Source organism: Drosophila virilis, chromosome 4 (genome assembly GCF_030788295.1).
Source record: "Drosophila virilis strain 15010-1051.87 chromosome 4, Dvir_AGI_RSII-ME, whole genome shotgun sequence".
NCBI classification, from domain to species: Eukaryota; Metazoa; Arthropoda; class Insecta; order Diptera; family Drosophilidae; genus Drosophila; species Drosophila virilis.
Window position 1 is genome coordinate 26,332,690 of NC_091546.1, and position 20,180 is coordinate 26,352,869.

Consider the following 20,180-nt stretch of genomic DNA (forward strand, 5'->3'; position numbering starts at 1 on the left):
TCTGTCAATGTCGTGTCGCCTTCATCAAAGGCGAAACTCGAGCGTTGAGTTGGCAATGGAATTGAATGTGTATGTAATCCAAAGACTCGCCACATTGAGGGAGCTGTCATCCCCCATACAATTTGCATTTGATGCGAAAATTGGCTGCCAATGTACAATTCCTTTACAATACATTTCCCCTCTCTAACGTTACCTACGGAATATTGACAATATCTGCTTTAACTCTTAAAACTGGGTGTAACCGACTGCTCAATAAACTGTTCTCAGTGCTAAACCAGCTTAAATCATTGCGTTGCTTGCTCGGAGACTTTGACCCCAAAGCAGTAAATTTCATGCCTTGGAAACGTTCAGAAATATCAATTTTTTGTGTACATTTTGTGGCGGCTTGCTCCATGTCTAGTGGGCGTGACTAATAACTTTGGTCGATCTTTTGAAATGATCATCAACCTGCAAGCTTTCACTTTGTGTATCTAAAGTTAGAAGTTCTAGTATAGTATATAATAAAGGTACTCCACAAATACTTATTTGGAAAAAGAACGAAAATAGAATTAGAATTAATAGAAGCAGTATGGACCCAGTCAAAATGGCTAAAAAGGGTATAATGATTTTGTGTCAATGTATGTAATAGACAGAAGGAAGCATCTCTGAATCCATAAAGTGTATACATATATTCTTGATTAGTAGCTGAGTCGATCATGTCCTTCAGTTTGTTCGTCCATTTGTCCATACGTATCAAAGCTAATCTCAGAAACTATAGAGGGTAGAGACACGCAGTACGAGTTTGTTTCCGACAATCTAACAACGTGTCCCGTTTTCAAGCATTCGATAACAATTAATATCGAAATTCTGTAGTCACCAAATTTATCATGTAGCTTCTAGAGAAGCATAGAGCAGATCAAGCATCATTAATTTAATAGCTACTTGTTTTATAAAAACATTTTAGATTAGAAGAAAATTTAGAAGAAAATTTAATGATCGCAAAATACAGGGTATACCCAGTTGTGCCGCCTATTTTATAATATTCTTGGTGTTAGCTTGATTCTGCTTGGATTTCTAGTTGTTATATAGACTATATTGTTTGATAATTTAACAAGATTATTAATTGATTTGCAAATTCTATTTAATATTGGCGAAGCGTGATTCTGGATGTTAGCTCGAGAGCCTTTCTGCCGTAATCTGAAGCTAACCTTCAATTGGTCCCCTGTTGTGGCCATCATCGCAGTGTTCGGCCAGGCCAATGTTGGTGATGTTTCGTTGTTGCTGTTGCCTTTGTTGTTTCACTGGTCGGTAAGTTGGTAGGTAGCTTGGCTTGGTAGGTTGCCGTCAGTGTCATTCTGGCTGCGTTTTGTGGGCACATTTCGGCTGCTTGATTACTCATGTCAATCAGGATTCCAAACAGCGACGACATGCTGTCAATCCTTGTGTCATGGCCGCTGAAGTTGTTGCCATTGGAGTTGGACAACAAGTACGCTTTATAGTGCGGCCCAAACGACACGGAGAGCCAAAAGGAGGAAATCGAGACGAAACGAAGCGAATTGAAATGAAAGGAAAAATGCTGATGCCACAAAGGTGCGCAGTGCCTGTGTAGTGGCAGTGGCAGTTGCAGTACCTTATGTTGTTGTTGCCACAGCTGCTGCTGCTGCTGATGTTGTTGTTGTTGTTGTTGTTGTTGTTGTTATTGTTATTGTTGCAGTTGGATTGATGTGCATTGTATGTAAATTGGGCGGTCGTTTTCGCATTTGATGCCCTGTCAAGGGATAATCAACAGCAGAAGCAGTAGCATCAGCCCAACTGACAGGACAGGCAGGACATCAACATCCACGAATGCAACAAAGGCAACAACGGCAACAACGGCAACAACTGCAACTCATTATGCAGACGCATAAAAATGTTGCGTTCCCCTTGCGATGAATCGCTGTTTCGATTGATGGAAGGTCGGTTGTCTGGTTGATTGCTGGTACTTCTATAACGAGCGTTAAGAAATACTGCGCCAATGTACGATAATTTGCAACGAGAATTTCTGTGACAGCCCCCGCACTTTAATCGGCTCCTATCCGCAGTCGAGTCACATAAATTTTGCCTCCTGACATTTTGCGAACGTTTCAGAATTGAAAACGATGTTCAACTTGTTGACAGATATTCGTTTGACAGACCGTCAACTGTCATTGCGAGCGGCGTAAACGTTAACTGAAAACCACCGCACAGGGCCAACCGGCAATCCTCTTCATCCTGTGTTGACAATTTTCCTTCGCATCATCATTATCATTGTGAGGGGCTCTGTTTTTGGACATCCCTAATTTAATTTACTGCATTACTTTGGCTTGCATTTCAGGTTCCATAGATCCTCTGATGATCCATTCGGTAGCTTCGCGTGTATATCTTTGGTAATGAACGTTTTTGAGGCTAACACATGTTTTTAAGTGAAGTTGATTTTCGAAAGATCTCTTCCTTAACTGCTTATGAACGAATCTCTTAAAATATATATATTTTTGTTGCCATCAATCTCTCTAATAGTGCGTTAGGTATGATTTATGTACATAACATTTAAGATAATTTAAAATGAACGAAATTGGGTAAATTGGTGTTGTGAAATAACTTAAATCTTATTTTCTTAATTTTTCTAAAAATTAATTCAAAACTGTACCAATAACCAAATAATATTTTAATGAGGGCGAACGTCTGAACTTTAAAATAAGTAAGAGGTTCTGGACGGCAGCTCCCGACTAGAAAATACACTGAACCCTTTTATTTCATCACCGTATTCAGCTCGCGGTACGCGAACCTCTTTAGGTTTACTTGCTGCTGACTCTACACAACAGCCACACCAACCACCAAAAAAATAGTTTCCTCGGTAGGGTTCGAACTCGTTACATGCACTACTTGCCAGCGCCCCTACCCAATAACTACTCCAGTAATTGAGTTTTAATGAGAATAGAAACGAATTAAAATAGCAGCACAGAAAACAATACAATCGCAATTGTAATGCTGTTGGTTGAATTCAAAGAAGACGCGCAAGAGTGTGTGTGTGTGTACACGTAAAAGAAATTCTTGCAATTTGCGCTAGCTACTGCTAACACGTTTGCAGCCATAAACACATAACTCTTGTGTGTTTCTTAACCGATCCTAATGAAATTTTCTAAGTTACATGATTTCGATATCGATTTTTATCGATTGGTTGGAAACGAAGCAATTTATCGATTATCTGAAACAAACTCGTACTGCGCATGAAGTAGGAGGACCTACAAAAAATACATACGGACGGACGAACGGACAGTCGGGCAGAAAGACGGACATGCCGAGATCGTCTCAGCTGTTGATGCTGATCAAGAATATATTTACTTTATGGGGTTGGAGATGCTTCTTTCTGCCTGTCACATACATTTGTACAAAAACATTATTCCCTTTTTACCCATTTTCAATGGGTAAAGGGAGTTCAGGGCATAATGAGTAAGAGTTGTGAGTAAATAAATCAAATAAAAAATATTTTTGTCTGGTGTTGCCTTAACCTTTGATATTTACATATGTGGTAGCCAAATTAGTTACCAAAGACATTGAAATTTATAAGAGGTAGTCAAGACAGCGTGCGTGCGTATCTTTTAAAGATAGCCTACCCCATGCTCGGTATTTCATAGTCGGCAGTCGCGTCTTAGGCACCCTTCGTTGTTTTATTACGCTATAATCGAAATAACTTAATTAAAGTGAAACTTTTATGGTTCCTGTGATAAAATAACAAAGCTAGTGGCTAGCATGGAATTTTATTGAAGTCGTTCACCTAATGCACTATTCATCTATGCAACGTACAGCAGAGCTCACATTTTTTAGGAGTCGAACAGAACAGTTAGGACAATAAATTATAACCATGCGCGACAGGTAAAAAAATGCTGTAAGAAATTGCAGCGATTGCAATTGAACAACAAAAGTAAAGGAACAAGCTGGCGTGCTCTACTTGAGATTGCTCAACAAGCAGATACCCTGTAATCTGTCGAACATAATAATAAGTTGAGAAAGGCGTTGAAAAAGTGAAATATTTAGTATCTGAGCTAGTTTGAAGTATTTGAGATCGAAATGAAATGTGACTCAAATTACCATCTTTTGATAATGATTATATATATTTTGATATTGAATAGCTTCTATTTGTAACAGGCATTGCACAGTTTGTTAACTACCTTTATTCGTTTTAAATGGGCACTGGGTATAAAAACGAGTCTCCCATTAAGTTAGCTGTAATCGGTAATTGAGAGAAATAAAGTAAGTGGCTCGAGAGAGCAGAGCTGGGCGTAGAGTTACGGCAGGTAAGCAAGGTGTTGTAGTGTGCCATGGGGGTCTCTCCGGGCGGAGGGTATCTAGTGTAACAGGCTGCCCGCCTGTTGTCCAAGTGTTGACAATCCTCGTCAATTACGTTGTAATGCGTCTGGCAGCGACTGCAGCATCGTCGCAGCGTTCCACAGTTGGCATTGACGCATTGCTTGACACATTATGATGCTTGATTTGTTGTCATGGCAATTTTGCCACCATTCGTAGTCGCATTTGCGCGTCCTCAAATGGCATCGCTTCCAATCTCGAGCGACGTGTAATGTGCATTTTTCACTATGGACAAATGAGTTTGTCGCGGCCTTTTTGCGTTATAATTAGGTTTTTTGCTTTGACTGTGCAAATATTTTACAACATTGCTGGCCTTTCCAGTTATTAATGGCTAGCTTTGCACATGTTAGTATTTAACGTGTTTATCGCAATCGAAAATTGTTGCATTTAGCTGACATTTTTGCCATCTCTTAAAATGGAATTTGAAAGAGCTCACTGAATATTTGGAATAAAATCAAAATATTAAAACGTTACAAATTATAAGAATAGCGAGGCTTCGTACTTTTAAATTGTAATAAAATAAGAAAATCAAATCTGCTTCGGTATTGGGATATTTCAACTTAAGCACATCATTTGTATTGTTGTTATACTCTGTTTAAAGTGATAAAAAGCATATTGGTTTGTTGCAATGTCTCTTTTGTTAGTCGTTCGTTCGATCGTTTATCTCATTTAACTAAGTAAGAAGCCGAACAAATATGTAGCATAAGTTTAAGGTAAAGTATGAAGGCTTTTTGGCTAACTGGAAATCACGAAAATCCATACCATATTTTACCGTGAAAAAAGATAGTTTACAGTCCGCGGTGCCCCTTTGATACACTCTGACTTGCTTAATGTGTGTATTAGAAGGCGAGCTGTGTGTTAATTAATTAGAATATGACTTTTAACAGCTTACTCAATACATTTATTGTATGGTAACAATAAATATATTATTTTTGGTTTTTCACTATATTCCCATTACCAAACCATTCTGATCTGAGCCCGAAATTCCAATAGTTTCTACACTAATAGATCGATCAAATGTGGAACACGGGTAGCTGGCAGATGTAATCAGACGTGCTCTTGAATGGCCCTTAGGCATTACAATTATTTTTCAAAAAACTGAAAAAATCGACATGCCCCAGACTATTTACGTGCCGGTGCCTTGCTTCCAATGAAAAAATAAAAACACCAGTTACTTTAATGAAATACATCTGTTCGAAGTTCGGTGGCTTGTCGGCATTTCAGACAAAAGCCAACAGGCAACACACACAATTTATGATTAATCACAAGATCGATGAGAAAATTATGCTTATGACAATGGCAAAAGAGGCAAATAGGCAGGCGGGTAGGCGGGCATGCACAAAGCCAAGCATTAATCTGCATTTTCTAGGCCCCTGTGAAATGACAAAGCGCTTCTGGCGCATATAATTATTGGTTGCCGACAAAGATCAGATGGAAAAGAAGTCGCCAGTGGCAGGAAATGCCACTTAATTTGTTTTTCTTCTCTCATTCCACCAAATGTCTTAAGTATTGGCCAGCCAAATTGTCATTAATGGCAATTGCTTATAATGACTCTACGTCTTTGTGAACAGCCTTTCAGACTGCATGCATAATGTGCTCTCAAGCTCAATAGATGTCTGACTTCTCAGAGTTAGTTGCTGATTATATTATCTTGCCTGAACAATGTTTTTTTTAAAAGATGTTCCGACACATCGCGGTTCACTTCAAATGTGCTTGTATAATTAATTAACATTTGGAGGTTTCGTTTTAATTCGGTATATTTGATTGATTAATTTAAAGGCCTTTTCCAAAGTCTTGCTAATAAATGAGCTCGAAAGTATTTAGTCACATTTTTACACCATATATGGTAGCCTGCTTAACGATTTTGTGCAAATATATATTTAACAGGAGAAGCATCACGTAAGAATCTCATTTATAATTATATTCTTACTCAGCAGCAATAGCTGCTCTTCTCACACAACCATTATACCTTTTTTTTTTTTTTTTTTTTTTTTACAAATTTTCAATGGGTTCAGAGTATTGAACAAATCAATTGAAACTACCCATCAATTTAACCCACAGTGTTAATAGTGTTGGCTATCGCAAATTTCATCGAGATCGGCTAAGAAACACAGAAGCTAAGTTGTATATTGTTAAGTCACGTGGATGTTTCCACATTTTCAGTACGCATTAATTCATGGTATGACATGAGAACGGGTAAAAAGAGCCTCGTGCAAATGTATGTAACAGGCAGAACGAAGAACCGTCGACCCGATAAACTGTATACATATATTCTTGAGTCGAGCCGATCTCCTCATGACTGTCTAGAGGGAAATTGTACGTAGATCCTCCTGCCCACGCAGTACGATTTGTTCCCTTTCCAAACATTCAACAGAAATCGATATCTAAATCCTGTTTTCGACTAATCCTCTTTTATAGCATATCAAACGAAACAGGGGTATGTTCAATTTGTTTATTTATTTCAAGTAGCAAGGTGTACGCAGTCCTGACAACAGATTGTAAAATTCGTACTTGTTTTGTATGTAAGGGTTTCAAAATAAATTTGAATCTGATTTGTTTACTCTGAGTGACAAAACATTCATCAATTAGCTCACACCTAAATGGAAGAAAAATCAGAAAAAAGACTCAAGTTATTGTGTTTATGAATTCATTACTTATTTTAAGTAAAAAGGAATGGTTTTTCCATCAGCGGTTGGATTTGAAAATGTGCAAAATAATCCAAAATACCGAACAAAAAACAGGGCGTACAATGAGATATATATCAGGTTACGAGAAAGTAATCGGTAGTGTGGAACATCGAATTTCACAATTGTTCGGTCGTGAAAATGTAAACCTTCCGATTTTGCCTGAGATTAGAGGGAAGAAGAGAACTTCGGCTACTCATTGTCCTGGTGCCGCCGGGCCAGCTACTGGATTTGTGCGATGTTTATCTTAATTCGTTTGTTTTCATCAAATTACAAAATTGCGTGTGATAACAATCAGAAGCTGAGTCAGTCCCTACAGCTAATCCCTGACATGTGACAGTGGGAACCCTGTCCATCATGGAATTAGATATGATCATAAATGTGCAAAAGGAAATACGAGCAATAGCCAGAGCTCTTAAAATCTACCCTCTAGGTAGCATTAAGCACCATTGTATAGCTGTCAGCATGCTAAGCGCCCCTTTTTCTCACTTGTTGGTTTTTCGACAATTGTGTGCTATCTGCGACTATTTTGTCAGTTGTCTGTCTCATGCTCCGGCCCTCTGCACTCCGGTCGGCTTATTTAATGCATAAACAATTATTTCCATCAGGATTTCACAAAAAGTCGACAAAGGCAAACAATCCCGAATGCAATTCAAGTGAAACTCTGACAACAGCTGCCCCTTCACTTTTCCAAACAGGATTTACCTACATACATATGTATGCATGTGCCCTGTGATTAGCAAAGGGACCATGGAGTGCATTCAGCCGGTTTATTTCAACAGACTTATGAAAAATAGAAACCGCAAATATTTTTAGGGCTCTAACGAATGCTGGCTGGATTGTTGTGTCTTTGCTTTGTGCACGGCTAATTACTTAAAAATATCGTTTCGAAGCGAAATAAAAGTCAAATACGGGCATTAAGTAAATGAGCCTTGTTCGTTCGCTTGTTGGCTAGTGTGAGATTTCCTGTTTCGAGCCAGATTCATACGAGGCTCGACCAGCAGCAGTTCCTATATGTGTCGGATTACCTGACGCGCGCTTTTGCTACATTTGGCAAATCACTGAAGCTCCTCACCGACCAGGCACCTAATTAGCTCTTGGCCAGTGGACAGGCTATCAATTTACCACAGGACGCATCGGATAGCACATTTGTCCGAGTATGTATATCAGCTAAAGGCGGTCGCAGCTTTGTGCTGTCCTGGCACCTTTTGCCCATCATATGGGACGCTAATCTCTGCCGTACAGATTAACGCAGAGCAACCAATTTTGTGTGTCGGTCTGGCCAAATGACAACCGCCATAAGGCTCAAATTTACGGCTTTCTGGGTAATTTGACACTCTGGGCAGTTCAAGCCGGGTAGTAGGGCGTTTATTGCGTCAGTATGCTAAGAGGGGTCCGATGTGGTTGAGTTTATGGTCGGAGTCGGGGTTCAAACTTGTGGTTACTGTCAATTGATCACAGACGTCTGCAGTTGTCATTTAATTTTCTACTCATACCAACGACATTATTGTTGTAGGGCGTTTAACATGGCGGAGCTATTCTAGCAAATGTGGTTGACAGGAGCTGATTGATTCGAAAATGTACTGGCAGGGAGTAGGACTCGATTGCTACGCTACCAAACTTAACAATCCCATACATAAATTTGAATCGCAAAAAGCAATATATATACCTCAATCTGAAGATATAAATATAAAATATAAATCATATACACTTCTTCGAAGTACCCATCTTCAAAGTGAGCTGGTCGAAACTTGTTATCCAGCTTCAGACTATTTTATATAATAAGTATAAGTTTAACAATCGATTGACTATTTAGTTATTTAAATAAAAACAATACGGGTCGGCATGTATCTGTGGATAATAGCGAATACAAGTTTGTTCAAAAATTTTCAAGTTTTCTATACAAAAACGGTTTTGACCGTTTCTCTCCTAGAGTTTTAGTAAAAAGTATGCCGATGTTAATTCAGTTTATCATATACATAAGAGGCATGGAAGAAATCTTTAATACTTAGCTAGAATTTCCCGTCATTGCCCATGGCAAGTTTTGTGCTTCAAGTTTTAAATACACTCTTAAATGAAAAGAAAGCTGATCGGCCATTTACCACAGTTTCGGATGGAATTTATAAAATCAAATTCAATAAGTTTTTCTGTATTTTCTACAGGGGGAGCTCACTAAAATGCATTCACTAAATCTTTACACCTACCGACTGATTGGTCAGTCAGGGCAAACAGTTTTAGATATGGGGATAAGTTGAAACTAGGGCTTTAAAACATAATCAAAATAGACTCCATTGTAATGAGTCCTCGTGTGGGCATGTCAAAAATACAATACAATCATGTATATTTCTACTGTTAAATAGTTCATACATCAATTTCTCATTGATATGCAGCGACTTATGCATGCCCATGCCCAGGACAAATAACAACAACAATTGAAAATTGGAATCGTGTGTGGCAGAAAAAACAGAATGAATACAGAAAACCATCCGTCATTCAGGCATGCATGCATTCATATTCAATCATGTATTCAATGCAATGCGCACTGCATACTGGGCATGCCGGGATTACGAGTGTGTATATTTAAATAAAAGTCCAATGTTTACGGAATGCTCTGTTCACATGCAGCTCGTTAGCTTAAGATATTGCGTATTGGTTATGTCGAAAAAAAAGTTGTTAAATATTTGCATTTCTCGGGATGGTCGTGGGCAATGGTCGTGGGGATAGGGTTGCGGATGCGGATGCGGACGGATGCAACGCATTGTGCGTCCGTCAATGTAACTGTTGGCTCTTCAATCAATAAAATGTCAGAAATGCATTGCAGACAACATGCCGGGCCATAGTCAGAAGAGAACCAGTACGAGCCAGCAACGTGAAGAGATACTGAATGATGTACTGACTGCCGGGCCGACCCGATTGGTTGTTTGATTTCTAGGCATGTCTGATATGTGTATTGACATGGACACAGTTCTTGACTTTTATTTTGTATTTTGCCCCAACATTGCTTTCTGCACAGTGCAAACGCCAAACGACCAGTCAACCAGTCGAACAGTCGAGCAATCGAGCAACCAACAACCGACATCCAACATCATATGTCAATATGTCAGTCAGTCCAACTGTCAGCCAATGTTTGCATAAGGCTGTACGGCTTTCGATCTCTCGCGACTGCTGCTGTTGCTGCTGCTGCTGCTGCTGGATTTCTTTGATCGCCTCGATTTACATAACTTTCCGACAAAGGCCCCAACTCAATTTGGGTTTGAGGTTTTGCTGTTGTATCCCCAATTCCCAATTGGTTTGTAAATTGCTGGCGCCGTCTGAATTTTGATTTGTTTGAAATGTTCAAGCAAATATGAAAATAAATAAAAGCCAAGTACAAATAACAATTTTAGACGAGCTTCTTGGCGCACCCAGCGTGAGGCACAACAATATCTGAGAAGCGCTGACCAAAAGACGAATAAGCCAGGCTCCTTAGTTTTCAACTCACATATAGCTTGCAAAATCCTATAAAATTCATATTAAATTTCTACCAGTTGTGACACCATCTGATAAAGCCGCATTGCCATCGCCCATAAATTAACCTTATTGAGATGCACGATTACAAGCAATTTACTGTTTACGCATGCCATATAATATCTGAATTGGACTTTGGGTTTTCGGTTTACGGTTTACGGTTTTATGTATGTGCCCAAAGCCCGGCATTTAATTACCCATATCGTCCAAGTCGTGTTTTGCATTGCTAATTCCCCCTTCAAAGTGAATTCCTATCGTCTCATTTCGATTGATTCTTTCATAATGTGTGACATGCACATACGAATGATATCTCGACTCATTGCTAACCACTTGACAAACTGGTCAAAGTAGAAAATGATGTGCTTCAATTTAACGACAGTCATAAAAACTTTTATATTCAAATAATTGATCCGGTGAATACATCCGGCCAATAAAAAGTGTTAACACAGCTACGATATTCTATGTGCAAGCAAGTCAAAAGAGCTGGCTTCCTATGAAAGCTACCTTAAACAATATGAAACCAAATGCAAATGTATTAAAATTTCATAGGGCAACGGCTTAATGTCTTGTTAAAAAACTGCAGGAAATATTTTTGGAAAAAATTCAAAATGCAATAAAATATTGCATAGACACTTAAACCTCAATTCATTGCACATATATTATAAATTGTTTGTATGAACAAATTGATTATATAAACAAAACTTCACACAACAACATATCTATTCAACAATTTACAGCCAATATAATCAGTGTCAGTCTTAAAATTTTCTGTCGGTCTGTCAATCTACTTATTATATAATTGCCATAGGAAAGTTCGGCCGAAACGTAGGTTCTGGGAAAGAAAACTTTTTTATTTATAAAGATATATTGACCAACCCAACATTTATTAGTTAGAAAATCCGACTTTTATATAAGCAAAATGTTATAAATTTTATAAGTGTAAGAATCGGTCAGATTTCTTTTTTATATAAACTTTCAGAGTGTATTATAATTTTGTCGTGAAATGTGTAATAGAAGCAGACATCTCCGATCTCATAAAGTATTTATATATCCTTGATCAGTATCAACAGCCGAGTCGATCTCCCCATACCCGTCTGTCTGTTTCTATGCGAACTAGTCTCTCAATTTTAAAGCTATCTTAATGAAACTCTGCTGACGTCTATCTTTCTGTTGCACGCAAGTTTCCATGACCATTATGAAAAGGTTGAATTTGCAAGGGTATTGAATCTTCGGAGTGCCGAAGATAGCCCTTCTTTCTTGTTTAATTACTATTTTGGGTGGTATTATCTAAGATTGAAATTGGTCAGAAAAAGTTTTCAAACTTGTTTAGGCATAGACTCACTTTACATTTTACTTCACAACACACAAAGAAAGCTCAAAACATTGCGTAATTTTGGTAAACATAAGAAAATCCGACCGTATAATGGGAATTGAATGCCCGTATTTGTTTATCCTTCCCTATCTCTTATGCCTTCTATAGGAATTACGATAGTGGGCAGGACAAGCCCAAGTTTGGTGAAATGATTGTTATAGGAAATAAACAAAACTCTAGTCGCTTGCATTCAGTCTTTTATCTGTCGCCACTTCTGTCACGGCTAATCGATTCAGTATCCCAGTAGCTCACACATGGCGGGTCTCACATAAATTTAACCTCCATGAGGGTTTAATTGGCTGTCTGCCATAATACGCTTCAACATATCATCGCGCTGAACTCGTTTGCCTTTCTGATGAGCACCATTTTGTAGTGGTCGAGCCCTTAACGTGTGGCATTTTAGGTTTCATTATTTTTTTTTTAAATATTTATTTTGAGTTTGGAATTTGTTGTGTTTTCATTACTGGGCTGCTGTCTGGCTGCTTGCAATGCCTCTCATCCTAAGAAAATAAAGAGCTGTTACAACCCCTGGACCGGAACAGAAACGTACTTTTGTAGCTATAAACAACAAGCTGCAGTTGTCATTCCTGTTTCGGTTCTTGTTGCTGCTGCTGCTGCTGCTGCTGTTGCATTTAAGTACTTTGTAAAATTTTTGTCATTGTTTATTTGTTCAAGTGGTTCTGTGCACCATGACTATCCATCCATTTATTTATGTTTATCCTGATCCTTCTGCTGGTTGTACACACATATGTCCGCATTTTGTGGCCTTGTTGTCACAGTTCTTGGGCTGCTTTTTCTCAGATTCTTTCCATTCATATTTTCATTATAACCAAGGAGTGGTTACTTTACTTATTTCAGTGTTTGCGTAGTCTAAGAGTGTGGTCCACACTGCTTTCGACACATAAAACGAACCAGCTCCAGCGGAAGCTATAAATTCTGAACAGGTTCTTAACTGCTTGAAGCGCAGTCGCAACATATTTTAACTACTTGACTGTCTAGACTTTTATGCGTTTTTCCATCACACTTTCACGAACTTCTGACACTATTTTCCATCAACTCTCAACTTTAGTCTACAAATTCATTCATAAATGCCCAAGCTAAATTATAACTCTTTTTCATTTTGATAATTGCTTCTTGGTACTCGTGAAACGTGTAACATTTGTTGTATCAAATAAATACGCTACGCACGTAGATGTTTACTAGAAGACTGTTTTCTACCTCGTTGATTCGCCGAAATTTCTAATTTTGGGTAAGACATTCAACGAGTATTACTATTAACAATCTAGTAAGTAATCGCTGGCACGTTCGCATTTTAGTTTATAAGGAATCACAATGTTTCTAGCGATGGTCAAAATAATGTTGGAAAGTAGAGTTGTAGCTAAAACTGGCTTGAAGAGGGTGTAGTCGTTACTTAAACATAAGAAAATCGGGCTTACGATAAGAACTTTTTACTTGAACCTACTAGACTCGATACTGATCAAGAATATATACTTAACTAGTGAGTATACCCTGACCTTGCCCGTAGCACAGTATAAAATAAATTCTCTCAAATCTCTTTTTAAAAAAATCAGTTTAAAACAGATCAGACGGCAAACAAAAAACTTTCAGACAACCGATTTTCCTCAATTTACCACTCTTGCGGGAGAAATTTCCCAAATCGCTGAAACACGTATTCAATAAGTTTTTATGTGCAGCTTTGAATACATTTGAAGAAAATTACCAAAGAATCTTAGAATCGCACTTGGCACGTACCAAGCTCTCGCGAAATTGAACTTTTGGGGCGACTCGGTAGTTCGAGTCGATCTTCTTTTGAAAAAGTAAAGGAGCATTTAAATTTAGAATTAAGATAAGTAACGATGTTTAGTTCAAATTGAAAGCTGATCTAGCTTATCTTAAATTGAAGTGATAATAAATATGGCAGAAGCACTCACATCGCGATTAGACTTGATGGCGTTTGTATGAATGAAGTATGCATGCATATGAAAAAGTGGATAGTTACAAAAGAAATATATATAGTCCCACCGTAATGTATACATATATATATATATATTTTATTTCATATGCGTAACTTCGTGTGATGACATCTGCTACCGTTACCACAGAAATCACAGTTGACGCATTTTAGACAGTCGACCTGGCTGCATCCGCAGCTGATCACTTTCCTTATCCGACGGATAGAATCGGCCACAAAAATGTATAAGTACAGAGGGTCTTTTACTGTTGCATAAACTACTTGAGACTGCGTTTCAGAGTGTTGAGTTATTTTCAATTACTTGCGGGTTTGGGTTTTTACGACCTTCGCAACACGAGCATCGCGCAGCATATCAGATAGATTGCCCAACAGACTCTAATGCGAACGGGGAGAGAAAAAGGACTTGGTGTTATACTTGAAATTTATGACATCCTCTGTCTCTTATGTATTGTCTTAATGATTAGCCTTTGTCTACTACCCTGCTGAGCTCTACTTTCCCCTAACACATTCACGTACTTACACTGCAAGATATCTATCTGTGTCTCTGGCTGTAGATGTGTCTGTATCTCTTGCAGTTGTCGACTGTGCGGCTCTCTCCTGCTATTGAAAGTGTTAATTGAACCATAAGCGTAACCATAAATGGATTTTATTTCCAGCTAAGGCAAAACAAAAACCCGAAACCAAAATTTATGTGCCGTCGTCTTCCCTCACGCAGGCTTCTACACAATTGTTTTATGGCCGGGTATATTCTTTGTCCTTTTGTTTGCTTCTTTGTTTCCGATGGGTTTTTTCGTCTTGTCCGTCCGGGGTGTAGCTGTCATTTGGGTGGGCATAGCCTTGCCAAAAATCTTAGACGCTTATGCAATTTGTTGCAGTTTCCGACAACATATTCTTAAAGCCTCACCTTGTGTTGTTTGTCTAGCACAACGGGATAAATGTTATAGGTATCAATAGATTAGATACAGGAGCTGATCCTGGTGATATATGTACTTACAAAGAGCTTAGCCCTGTAGAGGTGCGAGAGTTCTTTCATAGGTCTACCCAAATTTGTAGGCTCAAAAGTAACTGTTTCTATAAATGTAGAGCAAAATTCGTCAGTCTTAATATACCTTGAAGTTAAGCTCCAGTCTCTGTCCGTAATATTGCAGTGGGTTCACGGTGCTAATTCATTCCGGGAAACCGTTGCTGCCATCGGTTTATGGCGTTTAACTTAGCTAAAAGCATAATCACCGAGCACAGATTGCGATGGTGCCCTTAAAAGACGCGCCTCTCCGCTGCATGGAAGGAAGCCTTAAGGCACGGCGATGGGGAGCGCCCTCTACTCACGACACAAATGCCGTATAATCACTTGTCGAACACTGCTCAATAATTAAAGGCAGGGGCGAGCTCACTTCGCATGCAACTAGCTATTAAAGCGCTGATTTCGTTGAAACCTATCAAAATACATAACAATCAGGCAGCGCCGCCGACGCCGACGCCGCATCCCATCGCATCCCACGGGGCGATGATGATGATTTCAGACAGGGCCGACAGGTACGAGTAGGCTTGCCGCGTAATTATATCGAGCAAACATTAAAGAAGCGCTGCGCTCAAGACCCCAGCCCGAAGGAAGTCAGCAGACGCAGACGCAGATGCAGACGCAAACGTAGACCCAAACTCAGACCCGAACCTGGAGTCTAAATCGAGACAGCTTCGAGCCCGGATTCACTGAGGCGTTGCCACAACGCATAACAATGAAAACGTTTAAGCCGACTAACGAGCGGTGAGCTGTAATCTTTTATGGTGGTGCAACATGAATTCTGTCGGCGGTTGTGGGAGGCGACTTCTTGAAGTATAACAAATTAATATTAAATTACGTGCCAAATTGGCAGATGAGCCAACCAGGCAGTCAGCCAACACTTCCAACTCCAGCTCTCCACATCAAAGGATGCCCCTGAAATTCTATGCAAACAAATTTCTTGGACCTCGAGAATTAATGATACCTGGCTCAGACATCAATTTGTCTTGCAGCGGAAGTTCAAATAAAACAGTCGATCTCTCAGATCAGCTCCATTTGCTTCGGTTTTCTGATATATGTTCGACTAAACTGGCCCATTGGCGCCTCTGAGTCAGTCTGTGAGTACATGCTTCAACCTGACCGGCTCCGTTGTTCGCCTTTCACTATTCGCTTTTTAATGGCATCCTTTTTGGGATATTATGGTCAGCATTTAGGGCTACTTAAACAACGGGCTTGGGCATGGAATTGATTAAAGTGAAAGGCACCAGACTAATAACAGGATACTTAGGGCGCTTTCCAATTAACTGCCATTCATCAACTGAACTGACAGCGGCTACAATAACATAGAAGGCTGCCAATTATAAAAACGGGATATTCATATAAAAAAAAGCTTCTTAATATACTGTATCAAATGTTAGATATTGACAGATCTGTCTCTATTAATTGCACAATTTTATAAAATAAAATGAAATATTTAAGATTCAGCTATACGGAATTCTTTAACTTGTTTCCTTAAATTAACAATGCTTCTTCTTTTTGTGAATGGTTGCGAACAAGTGCCTCCCGAGGAAGTTGACTCATTATATTTCCATTCATTGATGGTTATGATTCCAGAAATTACCACTATTTATTGTCATAAAAAACATACATAAAGTACATTAGCATTTATGCAACCAGCCGTAGAAGCGTGCCCATTGTGTTTCGAGCATTGCACGTGTGCAGTCCCCTCGCCTTACAAGTAAAGAGTATTTTATTTTTCTTCTGTCGAGGGTAACACAATTTTGTTACAAAAAATGTAGGGCCTCAGACTAAAATATATATTCACGATCAGTATCAAGATTCACTATTGGTATAATTGACAACTTATTGTCACAAATATTTGGCAAAGAAATGTCTCTTCCAATGCAGGCATAGACTATATACTACGGATAAAATCTGAACAAAGTATAAATATAATTTAAATTTGTTTGTAATTCTTGATTTACCAAATTTATCAATTACAAACTTCAATATTCTTTTAAAAGACGAACCTTCAATAGGCCCAGAAATTTGGTATTCGATCGAATGAATGGGATTTATTTAAGTAAGAGTCATATAAGTAGCAAATCTGCCATATATGTCGCAAGGGTATTCAGTGTTCGGCGCGCCTGTTTTTTTTTTTTTTCAATTATGCCACGTAGTTTTGGAAGGGCCGTTGTTTGTTCTGAATTTCCACGAAAATATTCTGTAATTATAATGCCTTGGTTCGGTTCACCTCGGTTCGCTTAAGTTTGGTCTTTCAGCGCCGCTTAATGCAGAAAACGTGTTTGGAGCATAATTTTTAATGCCACTTGTGAAGGGCGTTGGAAACTTATAGACGACTCTGGCGCCGGCCACTTTGCTACCTTAGCATCTGAACCAAGTACGCAAGTACGCCGCCAAGTGTGAAGCAGCGCGCGTGCACTCACTTTATATGTAGATGAAGAGTTTCCGATAATGCACGTGATAAACAAACCATGTAGGACCCATACCCATAGCCAGACTACATTGTCTATAGGATCGACAGACGTCGTGCGACACTCCCGGGTACGTGTGGACCTTGTTGCATGAAAATCATATTTTTATGATTTCGTAGAAAAGCGCAGAGCTTAAAAAAATAATAAAACAAAACACAAATTTGTATGTAATTATAATAAAAACCTATAAAATGCATCGTAAAATCTAAAGGCGCAATAGAAAATTAAATATGTTTGTTCTTTTTGTGGCTAGGAATGGACAGAGTTGAGAACATTTCGGACTTTATTTTTATGACACAATTTTTATGTTTTTCATGGGTGCGGGCGGGCTTAAAAATTGATGAGTTGAGTTTTATGTATGTTGATTTATTTATGAGACACAAGGAACAGCGCGTGTAGCGCCAGATTTCCGCCCATGTATTTAAATAATTTTGAACATTTTTCTTATGATTCAAGTTAGCACACGTTACTCATATTAATAAAGGTAAAATGCTGTTCTGATGATGTAGAATTTGTGAAAATTTAGTGCCAAGGGCTGGCTGAAACGCCAAAGAGGTTAATATATTCTTGGAAATTTCGTAGGCCTGTCCAGTGTGCATGATGTAAGTTTTCCTATGTGCAATCTGAATATTGTTTAAAGACCAAAACTCGAGAGTATTCACCAGTGCAGGCATAATTAAAATTATCTAATCGCCTATCCAATCCATAATTAGGTTTTAGAAACCAATAAGCGTATGACAGCGACACAAATGCATAATCAATATGCTAACATGCCCAAAATCCAATGAAAACAATCACAAACACATACTACCATATTCTGTATGAAGTACAAATATGTATATTGGCTTAATTATCATCAATTTCGAGCAATTAAAATGTCTGCAGGGGCTCTCCACGAAGATGCAGAGGAGCTGGCCCAGGCCTAAGTCAAGAACTTGTAAAACAAGTCACAGCAACTACCAAGGCGAAGACGTCCCCGATGATAGCAGGGAAGATAACAACGTAGACAACGACAGGAAGGCAGCCCCAGCGACGCTTAATTAATATAAATGCAAATGGTAGGGCGCGAAGAGAGAGATAGGGAAGAAGAAGCGCCAAACTACGATGACAATTACTTATAGGATTTGGAATGCCGTGTACTACACAAGTATGTTGGGGGGTTATAATCGAGACAGCGCCCCCGGCGCCAATAAAAGGAAAATTTCCATGCGGTCACACAAACGGAATGAACAATTTCATAAGTAGCAGCCAGCCAGAGACCGACAGACAGACGGACGGACAGACAGACAGACAGGCCAGACCAGAGAGTCAATACACAAGTTGGTTGGGGGTTTTGGGTTTCTCTACTGGCTCCTCGGGGCCGCATATTATAATAATCGGCAGGGCTGGGGGAAAATTAACGTGCATAATTACAAACCCCAAACAACCATTTTGTGGCAAGCATATTAGATTTTATTAACTGTTGTTCTATTAGAGTCCCAGCCCCAATTCCAATCCTTTGGTTGGACGCATGTGCGAATGGAAATGATTTGAGTGTATGAGGAAAATCATATGCATAAAAAACCTTAGGGAAAGGGCCAAATGAGCAGGTGACGCGCTTTTTGAATTTAAACGTGAACTATTGGAAAGTTACGAGACGAGAGTGTCTGCATAGAGGGAGGACGGTAACTAGCGCCAAGCTATACATTTAAACAGAGTTTTTCTTTAGTTATTTTGGGGAATAAGTGGGGTATCAAAGAAATTATTATAATTATATTACGCGTACATTTTATTCTTGTGCGACACAAATATAATCTGAAAATCGATTTCAAGTATTAAACAAGAACATGTGAATGTTCTTCAAATGGTAGGAAATGCATTCATTTGCAGCTTTACGAAACTTTGCAGTGAAAGCGACTTTTTGATGACATATTTAGGCCTACACTTATTTATTTAAGTTAAAGCGACAATTATTTCAGCATTTGTTCAACCCTTAAGAGGCCCATCTGAATCAACAGCTACCCCGACAAGAGGCCGTTGCATTTGGCTGACTAAGCTCACCTTTCAGAGTCGGATAATTACAAAATCCGCTTAACCTCAAACGTTGTGTAATTCAGCGTACCTGCACATAACTGTAGCATGTCTCTAATTGTAGCTGGAGTGAACCTAAATATGTCGACTGCAGAGCAAGAAAGAGCGGGCTCATGTAAAGTACTTAATAAAATACGTAGCCACACACACAAGTCGGCGGCATAAAGAAGCAAAGTGCATGAAAGAGAACTAAGCCGGGTGTAAGGTGTAAGTAGTGTGATATGGAACGGGCCTAGCCTAATGCGTTCATTAGCGGAAAAGCTACCTCAAAGTGTATCCGCTGTTGTGGAAAAATGTTAAGCACCCGACTCGGCTTTGCTGCGATGCAAATGCCAAAATGCCAAATCGGCAGGGTGAGTCTCCAGCAGCGATTAACGAGCGCGAATGCCCGTAGGCCCTGGGCAATGCGATACTTGCACAGTCTGCAGAGTGTGTTGAGTGCTTAAATACTTAATGCGGTTGACTGAATTTTAGCGCGTATACTTATTCACTTACGTGTACTTGGCATACAGGCTCGAAAAGACTGCGTACATACGCAAACAAACCCCCACATAGCATCTACTTAACAGTTTTTTAAGCTGCCAACCACACCAGCAAAAGAAAAAGCAACAGAGCCTCATGCACCAGCAGAAGTCGATAGACCTTTGACGGCACATGTCTCACTCCAACATATCCTGTGGCACCTCCATAGCTCATCCTTCTTGTCGGGTGAGAGATCTGT

At 39.2% G+C, this 20,180-nt stretch overlaps 1 protein-coding gene across 2 annotated transcripts in view; it reads left to right on the forward strand.

Moving 5' to 3' along the window:
- noc (no ocelli) overlaps positions 1-20,180 on the forward strand; it is a 142,445-nt gene that overhangs the window by 70,210 nt on the left and 52,055 nt on the right. The gene's annotated exons all lie outside the window — the stretch shown is intronic.